Here is an 11,280-nt window from a genome sequence, read left to right as displayed (position 1 = left end):
TAAGACGGGGTTTCTCTGTGTTAGCCTTGGCTGTCCTGGACTTACTTTGTAGACCAGTCTCGCCTCGAACTCACAGAGATTTGCCTGCCTCTGCTTCCCAAGTGCTGGGATTAAAGGCCTGCGCCACCACGCCCAGCCCAGGTCACTGGTTTTTTGGAGACCGTCCCTTAAGTGTCTGCAGGTCTCTGCCCTCTGAAAGTGGCTTCTCTCCTTTAATACGCAATCAACCACGAGAATCACGTGGCTGCAGTTTCTGGGTCAGTCACGTGAGAAACCCTTGCGGCCCACTCCCTTAGCAGTCCCACCACTCCTAGGTGATATATGGGGGTCTCCTGATCCCACACATTACCCCACGGCCAGTGTCTCTACGTGGCCACTATACCACTGGGATAGAGCAACTCTGGGTTGAGCTACGGTCATTATTACCAAGCTGTTGTGCAGTCAACAAACACAGGCTTGGATATGAGCTGTCCTAAGGAGCCACTGGCCTTGCCTCCTGTGAAGGTCCAGCCTCAGCCATTTCCCAGGTCCTCATCCTATGGAACCTACTCTGTGGACCATGCTGGCCTTGAACTCACAGAGATCAGCCTGCCTCTGCTTCCCAAGCGCTGGGACTAAAGGTGCATAACACCACACTAGCATAAGATGCAATTCAGGCTCCTCACTTTGTCTCATCTGGAGTCCTGTGGTAATTGACAGACACCACCTTGCAATGCCTTCCTGTCCCTGTTAGGTGCAGGCCTCACTCAGTTTCAACCATATTCTTAATAAGGGGATAGTGAGATAACCCATCAGTGTATGTGGGTGGTTAGTGGGCAGGCAGACACTGGCCCTGGCTACTGTAGGCCCCTTACATTTGAGTTTGCATAAACTACTGGGCCAAGCCAGTTCAGCCAGAGATAGCCAGCAGAGGCTGGTTGGCTCCTTAAAACACTTGGATCTACTGCTAGTTCCTTTTCCAGAGGGCTGCTGACCTCTAGGACTTTACACTTGGTCTGCGTCCTAGGGTGCAGGGTCAACAGAGTCAGACCCATGGGTCTCCGGATTGCTGGCTGACCCTCACGTAGGATGGAATTCTATGGTTTGTTTGCTTGTTTTTCTTTTTTATTTACTTATTTATTGTTTTTCAAGACAGGGTTTCTCTGTGTAGCCTTGACTGTCCTGGACTCGGTTTGTAGACCAGGCTGGCCTCGAACTCACAGCGATCCGCCTGCCTCTGCCTCCCGAGTGCTGGGATTAAAGGCCACTCTGCCTGGCACACGGAAGTCTGTGGTTTGGAAGTACAGGCGCTTAGTGGTTGTAGCCATGTGAGAACAGAGAAAGGGACGGCTGATGCATAGGGAAAGAGCACCTGCCCAAGTTGGCCTTGTCACCTGGATGCCAGACTTTAGAGGATGATGGTAGTGCTGGTCCTTTGGGCCTCTTGTTTGCTAAGTCTCCTGTTTACTTGGGTTGCCCCTGGTCTGTGACTCCTCCGTGAATGGCGGGAGAAGCCAATCCTCAAACAGCAAGGTCCTCCTGTAACCTCCACAGCAGGTGGGCTCCCAGACTCCTCTGCCCAGCACCCCCTCCACCCCCTGGGGGTTCCCAGACTCTGCTGAGCACCCCCCCCCCCCGCGACTGGATACCCACTGCCTGTCCAAGGCAGTGCCCTCCATGGTGGGCAACTGAGATGATTGAAGAGTTCAAAGTGGAGAGTCTCCAGCAAGCGTCCATTTCTGCTCCCTGTGTGCATGTGAAGGCGGGTCAGAGAGCACAGCTGTGGCTAGACATCCAGGAGGGAGGGAGGGAAGGGGGGAGGGAGGGAGGGAGGCGGGCAGGGCCTCCTGCTTCGGGTGAGGCCCAGGCTTCTGGAAAAGAGGCTACAGCCTAGGAGACAAAAGCACAGGGTTTGAATCACTGTTCCACCATTATCTTACAGGGTTCATTTTTCCTTCGGCCTCAGTTTCCACAGCTATAAACTCATAGGGATAGGCCTGGGGACAGCAGTGGCTTCTCCTGGTGCAAGCCACTCCTGCAGTCTGAATATCTGGCACTGGGCTGCCTAAAGAGAATGAGCCCTGTGTGGGGCAGGACAAGGTCCCCTTTCATTTCCCCAGGCCTTGGCAGGAGCCTGCAGACCCCCTCCCTCCCACCAAGGTCACTCGGACACTGACCCCCGGGGGGGTGGGGGGGGGCATTACTGCCTTGAACAGTTGGGGTCAGGAGTTGGCATCTTGAGCTACATCGGGGTTCTGTGTTTCTCTGTGGTTCCAAGCCTCTCTTCCTTAGCAGGAGCCTTGGCAGGGCCCCATTGGCCTTTGTGGCAGCCAGGCCTGCTAAGGAATCCAGACCTGCCACCTACTAACCCAGTGACCTGAGGCAGGTCATTGGTCGTCGTCCTTATCTGGGATTTTGGTGACTCCGATGGCCACCCTGCAGGGCTGCAGGGAGCAGGGAGCAGGCAGCAGGCAGCAAGCCTATAACGCATGCTCCAGGAAGCGCTCCTGTGCTGATGTTTCTGAGCCTTCCAGACAGAGGTGCCAAGGAACTGGGATGAGCCTGGACGTGCCTCTGCTGTCACAGTTCTCTGTCTTTCTGCCTGTTTGTCTTTGGCATCGGGGGTGGGGGGGCGTGGGGGGTTGCAGGGGTGGTGGTGGTGGTGGTGGGCTTTAGTTCCAAGGCTCTAAAAGCTGAACAACTTAAGGTAGTCCAAACAAACCGCCCACTTGGCTGTATTTGTGCCAAGAGAGAAAAACCTCCTGGCTTGACGGTTTCCACATGGGCTCTGTGCCCTGCCTCAGTGGATCTGGCTATGGTGACAGTGGGCCATGATGTTGCCCCACTGGCTGAGAAGGCTCAGTGAGGTGGTGAGACCTCTCTGGCCTTTGCAAATTGGAGGGCCCAGTCAGGTCCTACCCAGAATGACTGGGATAGATAACAGCCATGTGCTCAGAGGGTCAGTGGCTCAAAGGCAGGAGATGTTGTCCCCACACCCAGCAGCACACAGGGGAGGGGGCCCCAGACTCCTTCCTTGACCTCAAGAGGTGGGAGCGGCCTAGACAATTTTCACAGATCCATAAAACTCACTTAGTGGGAGGTCAATGGTAGGAGTGGCTCCAGGAGCCAGGTGGGAGCCCAGAGGGCACCAATGAGGTTTCTTTTATTACCATTATATATTAATTATCGTGTGACAGCCATTGCTTACTAACTGGCATGTGGGCTTGTGTGTGTGATCATGATAGCACCTGAGGGGTTGCCTCAGCCCTATTCTTTTTAAAATTATTACCATTATTAATTTTAGCCTTCTGCTCTCTCAGTAGTCATCCCATAATACGGTGTTATTGCTACAACCTCTTAAAGCGCCTACTAGCTACAAGTGTAACACCAGGGTGTAATTACAAACATATTATATTTACATTTGGCTGGTTCAGCCTTCCTCCAGACTGAAGGCTCCCAAAAAGGCAGTTGGCTGCATACTAGCTGCCTGCATGGAGTTATAGGGACCAGTACAATTTTGATGACTGTATTTATGAATGAACAATTAAAACCCAGTCACTAGGGATGTGCACAGAGATTGGACAGGACTGTAGATGGAGATTGAGGAAGGGGGCAGTGGGAGGATGATGCTTTTGCAGTCTGGGTGGAGCTGAGCTGGGAGGGCGCATCCTTTGGTGGAGAGATAGCATCCTCGGGGGAAGCAGGGCAAAGTCTGGGACAAAGCAGCTGGGCACCTCCTGCCCCAGAGCATCCAACGAGAGCCTGTGGATCCAGGTTTATCTTACGTCATAAGACCCTCATAGCCCAGCAGGGGCATCAGCTAGCTGCCGCACACACCCTCACCCTCAAAGCAGCAGTCTACAGAGACTGAGGGATGTGATGGAGCAAGGATCTGGCTCCTAAAGGTGTAGGCTGGACCTTTCCTAGCTCCTGTCCTTTCTGTCTTTACTCATGACGTCCCCCCCCCATCCTCCCCTCCTTACTTGGTCTTACATTGTGGAGGTGTGCAAAGGAAAGTTCCTTGGAATAACGAGACCTGGGCTGGAAACCAGCTCTGTCACCTCTCGCTATGGGACCTTGAGCTCACTTAGCTTTTTCTCTTTCTTTCTCTCTTTCTCTCTTTCTTTCTTTCTTTCCACTGACACAGGGTTTTCTCTGTGTAGCCTTGGCTGCCCTGGACTCACTTTGTAGACCAGTCTGGCCTTGAACTCACAGCAATCCACCTGCCTCTGTCTCTCCAAGTGCTAGGATTAAAGGTGTGCGCCACCACTCAGCTTTTTCAAGTCAACTCCCTTACCTCTACAATGGGACGATAACGCTACCTTTTGGGGTATTGCTGAAGAGACAAAGGTCCCACTGCTGTGGGCCTAGGCTTTATTCCTGCTCTCACCCCACCGGCTAGCTATGTGGTGTGGGGTGGCACTTACTTCCTGGGTCTCAGCCTTCCCATCTGTCACACAAGAAGGGTGGCTCCCATCTTCCTGAAGGCCCCTTCCAGCTCCAACTTGCTTGGTTCTATTCTGAGACGAGAGCCCCACCTCTGGGGGGGGGGGCCGAGCGAACATTCTTTCAGCTGCGATTCAACCCGGGCACATGTTTGCCCAGCCCCATCCCTCACATTTAGCCCGTAGCTGTTGCCACGATGGCACGCCCTTGGCACCATGCTCTCTCCCCTCCCCCATGAGCCAGGGCCACAGGTGGGTGGCTCTGTTCTTGTGGTGCTTAGGGGGTTGGAAGGACAAAACAAGAGGACAAGAGAGAAGAGGGTTCGGGAGAGGGGCTGGATGAGAGAACTGAAAAGCGGGGGAGGGGGGAGCGAGTGTGTCCTTGAGTATAATTTCAAGCCTGTCCCATGCAAGCGAGTGTTCTAAGACAAAAAGTTCTATTAACCTTTGGGACTCTGTTTTTCTCTTTTATGAACTAAGTATAATAAGGAGTTTTAAAGCATTCGATTACTGTAAGGATTAATTGAAAGAATACTTGTCAAGTGCCTGGCTTATGTGTAGTTCTGTTCTCTGGAAGCCAAGCACCACACCCCCTTTTTCTGTTCCATGAAAGCCCTGTGGGGGCGCTTTGACGACTTTCCGAGACGCACTAGAGGCAGCCCGGCCAGCTCACCCTGGTGACAGTCTGGGTCCTAGGCTCGGGAGCTTCAGCTTGGCCGCTGGCCCTCCCGCCCCGCCCCCACCCGCCCTCGGCGCGCACCAGCGCCTTTGATCTGCAGCCTTCAGTGGGATTAGGAGTCCGCGAGCTGGGCTCCTCGGGTCCCCGCTCCCCTCAGCCTTCGCTCGGGCCCCAGGGCTGGCTCCGCCGCCGGTGGTCCCCGCCGTTCCTCCGAGCAGGCCACTGGGATTCCCCTGCAACCGGCCGAGCAGGGCGGGAGCGGAGGCCCAGGCGGGAAGCGTCCTCCTGGACATTTTGGCCGAGGACTCTGTGTAAAGTGTTTAAAAAGAAAAACTCTCCGGAGGAGGACGTAACCTTTTCTTAACATCTGGGGCTCAATTAGCTAATGACAGCAAAGCCTTCTCCGGTGTCGCTGACCCCTGGGCAGCAGCCCGGCTCCCCCACCCCCGATATTTATACAGCTGCGGCCCCTCGCTGGGATGGGGGGCAGGGGGCTTGGCTGGGTTATCTCGGCGGAGATCCGCCGCCCACCCCAAAAAACGCGAAAGAAAAGGCTTAGCACGCCGTCCCACCGCCGGGCCCCTCAGCTCTCCTGGGCGTCGCTCCCTCCCTCTCTCCCTTCCCGATCCTTCAGCCCTCCCCCCCCCCCCCCCGCCTCCTTGCGCTCTCCCCTCAGCTTCCCCCCGCCCCGCACCGGTCTCCCCTTCTGCTACAGCCCTCTCCCGCCTTCTCTGCTCTCTAGTCTGAGTTTCTGCGGGAGCTCCCCACTCCTCCACATTTTCCCCCTTGGCCCTCTCTCTCTCCTCCTTTCCTGCCTCTTGTCTGTTTGTCTCTCCTCTCTCCCTAGAGGCCTCCCCTTGCTCTCTGGCCCTCTGAATGGCTCCCTTGTTCCCCCTGGGTTCCCGAGCTTCCACGTCGTTTTTGCGCTTCCTCCCCACCTTTGTCTCCCTGCCTCACCCTCTGAATGCCTGTCTGTCTCTTCCGTGGAGGTGCCTCTTGCCCTGGGTGCCGGACATCTACCCCAGGGCGCATACACATTCCTAGCGCTGGGCCACCTGTGGACCAAGCATCCTCCGCAAGCCGTCTATGGGTGGACACTATGGGTCTCAAGTGTGGAATGTTTGGAAAGGTGACGTTTGTCCCAGTTCTGGGCTTGAAGGGGCTGTGTTTGAGGCTCGCCTGGCTACAGCCAGAGGGGACCTGAGGACTTACGAAGACACTCATTGGCTTCAGCTGCTGGCATCTCACATTCCTTGTCTGGGCCCCCCCCCGCCCCCTCCCCCGCCCCCACCTGCCTGTTTTGAACCCAGGGACAGTTAAGATACTTTACATTCTGTTTCCTTCAGCACAGTTAAAGCAGGCCTTAGACTTTTGTTATTCTTTTTTCTTTCTTTTTAATTTCCAATACCAAGGAGCTAGTGATAAGTACAGAAATCCTAACTTGCTCAAAATAGTCATGCCCAAAGGCAGTTGAGGGGGGGGGGAGGGAGAAAGCACAGGACTTAGAATGCAATGGGCGGATTCCGTCATTAGTGCCATTGTTTCTAGAAGTCTGTAATCTTGAGGCGTGACTTTACAGGCCTCAGTTGCCTCTATAAAATGGGTCTGATCGTAATTAAGCAACAACAAACCACATTGCTTGTAAAACGGCAGACACTGGAAACCGGTCTTTCATTTGAGTTTTGTTTCCTGGGAAAATCTTGGAGTTGAGCATTTTTTTTCCCCTCTCCTCCCCCGCCCGCCCCCCGGAACACACAACTGTGTTCCAAAATTCTTCATCTCACTCTTTAAAGCATATTAAGTTCTCTCATCCTGCTCCTATCGAAGAGTGAGGGCTTCAAAGTTCTTTTCACAGAAAAAACGGCAGAGACTGGGCGGGCGGCGTTGTTGAGCTATGCTCCAGAGTTCTCAAAGCCCTTTGGATGAGGATGCGAAGGCCCTGTAGTGTGCTTTGAGGATGCCTCGTGGATGTAAAGGAAAACCAGCCTGCCAAACAAACAAGACAATGAATGCTACTGCCCGGAATCACACGTGGGAAAACAGAGAGGCGGCTGCGTTGTCTAAGGACCACCGACGTCTGTGAAGAAGTGGCAACCGGTGATCTGGATACGTCCTCTGGTCTGCTGTGCTGATGGTGCAGAAACCACTGGAAACCGTTGCTGGCTAGCTAGATCAGGGTTAGCGGAGGGCCCAAGTTGCTATCCCTCTTGACCCAGAGCTGGCTTGAGTTGGTTCAGAAAACAGCGGATCTGCTGAGACATCAGCTGCCGCCCAATGCCCTCCGGATGGAGAGTCCCGAGACGGCTTAATTTGCAGGAAGACGCTAACAACTAGCTGGTCTCGGGCCGCCCAGGACGCAGTAGGGGTCGGACTGGGCTCCTCCCAGGACCCCTCCCCAAGGTCCCGCTTGGGCGAGCGCGAGAGAGGTACTGGCGGAAGAAACCAGAGCCCTGGCGCCGGCGAGTTGAGGGGCAGGCCTCTGGGAGCTTGGCTGCCTTTTGCCAAGGTCAATCAAGCCTCCCCATACTCAGGAGCGCTGCGAGCATTGGGCAGCGGGCCCAGCCCAGGAGGCTATGCTGTGCCGGGGCGAGCGTTTCCCGCGCCTCCCGGCAGGTGCTGGAACCCTACGGAGGCGAGGCGAGGGTGCCCAGCCTGAGGCCAAGGCCCGGCAGCAGGCGCGGGCGTGGGAGCCGCCAGGGCGGAAAGAGTCCCACCTAGGGATGTTTTATGCTAATATGCACCTGGCTGGGCTGAGAGTAGGACTGGAAACCTTCTGGAGAGTAGAAGGGAAGAAGTTCCGGAGAGCCGGAAACTTCCGGAAGCACTTGATTCCACGATAAAAGGCAATTCTACGGCTCGTTTGCTGGGTGGCCTTGGGGAAGTTACTTGGGGACGCCGTAGAGCTTCGGTTTCCCTCTCTAAGGAGAGAGAGTATGGGTCAGGTTTCTTAACGAGCTCAGGAACTCTCTGCCAGCAAAAAAGATGGACCTTCTGACCTTCGTTCGGTGTGCTGGAGGATAGGTGGGGTCCGGAAGTGGGAGGTGTGTGTCTCCGAGTCTAGTCTAGTCCTGAAGGAACGGACACAGAGCATCCAGTCAGGGAAGTCAGGGCCATATTCCCAAGGGACTTCCCCGTTGTTGCCAGAGCTGGCGTGGGGAGACTGAATAAAGGTCTCTAGATTGATGGCGGTACGTTAGGAGGAGGTGGCTCACGGGGAAATGGTGTAAGTTTGGGAAGTTTCATGGCCACCCTCGTTTCAGTTCAGTGTTGCTCAGAGTGGGAAGTAGGATTTAGGAAGCCTTAAGGTGGACACCGGGTGTCCTCAATTGCAATCCCATCTATACTGCAGCAAGGTTTCTCGCTGAACTTGGAGCTCTAACTTTTGGCTGATCGGCTAGCTGGCTTGCTCCAGGGGTCCTTTGTCTCTTTTCGTCTTGTGCCCTGGGATTACTGGAGGGCCACTAGGCCTGCCTGACTAACTCTTTGGGTTCTGGAGATCCAAACTCCAGTCCGTTTACCCTCCGTGGGAATTGATTTGTCAGTCCAAACCGTATTCCCCACCCCTACCCCACCCCCCCCAACGAGATTGCTTTCCGTGTTCCTAAGTTCTCAGAATATGTTTTAAATTTGCCTTGAAATGTCAACAGTCCTAAATATTTTGGCAGTTATGAAGACAAACCTTTTCGCAGTTAACTCTATTCTCTCCCCCCCCCACCCCTCTCAGGGGGGTCTCGTACTCCAGACTGGCCTTGAACTCCGGACTCTCTCACCTCCATCTCCCTTAAGCGCTGGGATTACAGGCATGTGCCACTAGCCAGGTGTCAGTCAAACATTTTCCTTGACTAGAATTTCAGTCCCTTAAGGCTGGACGCTGCTCCATTCTGAGGATGCGGAGACGTTAGTCAGATGTGAGCTCTGTTCTAAGGGGGCCTTCCCAGGCTTGGGCATCAGGGTGGTCAACGTGCTAGAGGCCCAGAGATCAGACCTCAGCTCACTGCAGGCCTCAACTTCTTCAAGGGCTGAAACCCACGCACTCTTTCCCACTGTGTATCTTTCTTCTAGGACTTTGCAGCAGCTAGCAGGAGTGAGGACAGGCACCAATCAGGTTCTTCCTGGGAAATGAAGTGTTTAACAGAGCAGCCTGTGGAAGAAACACTTCCGAGGCGAGGCAAAAGACAGCGGGGGCTTCTGGGAGCCTGTGTGTCTTGGGAGCACACTCTGGGTTTTGCAGCAGGTCTGGTCATGAGCAGAGCATTGAGTGCAAGGATTTGGGTCCAACAGGCAACACGAGGGTGGAGCAGGAGTGAGCTTGGCCAGCCAGCCGTGATGGGAGGTATGGTTAGAGGGCTGGAACAGTGCTGAGGAGCCGCACACGTCATCTCAGCCCACTCTGACAGGAGTAGGGGACCATCACAGAGTCTGCATGTTACAGGCCTGCCTTCTTAGGAGCGTACCATCACCTGAGCCCCTTAATGCTGAGTTCCCAGCCTTAAGAATGGTTTCAGTAGCTGGGGGTGGCGCACACATTTAATCCTGGCACTCAGGAGGCAAAGGCAGGGGGATCTCTGAGTTCGAGGCCAGCCTGGTCTACGGAGCGAGTTCCAGGACAGGTAGGGCTATGAAACCCTGTCTTGAAAAACAAACAAACAAACAAAAGCAAGAATGTTTTCAGTAGTGCAGTCCAAGACTCGTTCTCTGCCTCCAACCTCTACTACACGGTCCACAGAGCTACCTGTGGACTCCTGCAACCTACGTCTCTCCAGCCCACTGGGCTCCTAGGCATCACGTCCCCAAGCCAAAAGCCAGACCTTGCAAAAAGTTCTTCCCTGACCACAGTTTGCACAAGCTAAAAGCTGGAGGCGGGGATAACCATCAATATCCATCCTTTAGCCAACAGGTACTTAGGTTCCAATCACAGGTGCCCATAGTCGGCTTCACTTTGGCTCTGAAACCTTCTTTCCTTGGCTGTGGGTGCTTTGCCATTGGGCTTTTCAGCCTCTAAATAATCTCTCTACCCTTTATATTCATTATTCTCTCTGTGGTGTTGCGTTATAGCAACAGAAAACAAGACTACGTCACCATGTCTAGTCTAGGTTCAGTGGTTGCTCCCTTGATGACCACAACCACCATCGTGTCGGATTTCCACGTCTACTGCTTCTGTCTTTGCCACCGTTAACCTCTAGCATCTACAGTCATCTCCCCCAACTCCATACTCAGCAGAACAACCCCATCCCCCCCATCTGCACCCCCCTCATCACCCAGCTCCAACACGGCCAATGCGTCTTTTCCTACCACAGCCTCCATCTTTGTCAGCATCACCGCCTTCATTCGCCAGGACCCTAAGTCCCATGCCACCACTACCCAACCATGGCCGTCATCTCCATCCCTTCACCCCTCCCGCCTCCTTGGCCCTTCAGTTGCTAAGCAGGCACAGTTACCCACCCGTTTTAAATCGTGGACACACTCTTCCTAGAACGCTATTAGCTGCTCTTTGGCATGGCCCTTTAGTCTCTGACCCCAGAAGGGCCAACTCTAGATCTTACTGCCATGGTTTTTCCCTTTAAGACTTCCCACGGAAGATGAAATTAAACTCCTTGCTCTTTAAGTTAAGGAAGATTGTGTGTGTCTCTTGCCGTTCCTGATTTACCAGGCCCATCATTCTGTCCTAGAAGGAAATTGGATTACTCTGACAGAATGTGTTCTTTGGAAGGCAGCACTGGTTATTACCTAATTCCTTATGACCTAGTGTTTGTAGATTGATTTTTTTTTTTTGACGACGTGTCCCAGTAGTTTTCTATTATAGCTGCTTAGTTGATAGGCCCAGTACTTCCAGAGGCATCTGCTGTCTCCTGGGGTTAAAGAGAGGCGGGGACCGGCTGCTGAGCCTCTTTGTCTCTGGGCCCCTCACCAGTTCTCCATAAATCCCGCTCCAAGTGTGAGCTAGTGATTTAACTCCAACAAGAGCCAATTCCTTAAGCACCTAAGTGTGTAAGTCATCGGGGCTTGTGGATGTGCACACACGAGCTCTTTCCGTGTCCTCTTGGCGCCCTGCCCTCTAATGATTCCACGTGGCGCCTCTCAGTTTTCAGATCACAGCTGATCTTTTTGGGTGGAAAAAAAAAACCAACGGAAAGCCTGAGCTTTGTAGTTTCGTTGCTCATAGACTGTCTGTCCCCC

At 54.0% G+C, this 11,280-nt stretch overlaps 1 long non-coding RNA gene across 1 annotated transcript; it reads right to left on the bottom strand.

Moving 5' to 3' along the window:
* Positions 1–3,524: 3,524 nt before the first annotated feature.
* On the bottom strand, positions 3,525–6,195 carry LOC311609005. Its single transcript, XR_014783225.1, has 3 exons — positions 6,061–6,195; positions 4,407–4,519; positions 3,525–3,741 (listed from the first exon to the last, which is right to left on the bottom strand). It is a non-coding gene; the product is annotated as an uncharacterized lncRNA (long non-coding RNA).
* Between the last annotated feature and the right edge of the window lie 5,085 nt (positions 6,196–11,280).

This window comes from Acomys minous (genome assembly GCF_964271855.1).
Source record: "Acomys minous genome assembly, chromosome: 11".
In the NCBI taxonomy this organism is placed as follows: Eukaryota; Metazoa; Chordata; class Mammalia; order Rodentia; family Muridae; genus Acomys; species Acomys minous.
This window is presented reverse-complemented; position numbering and strand designations above follow the sequence as displayed.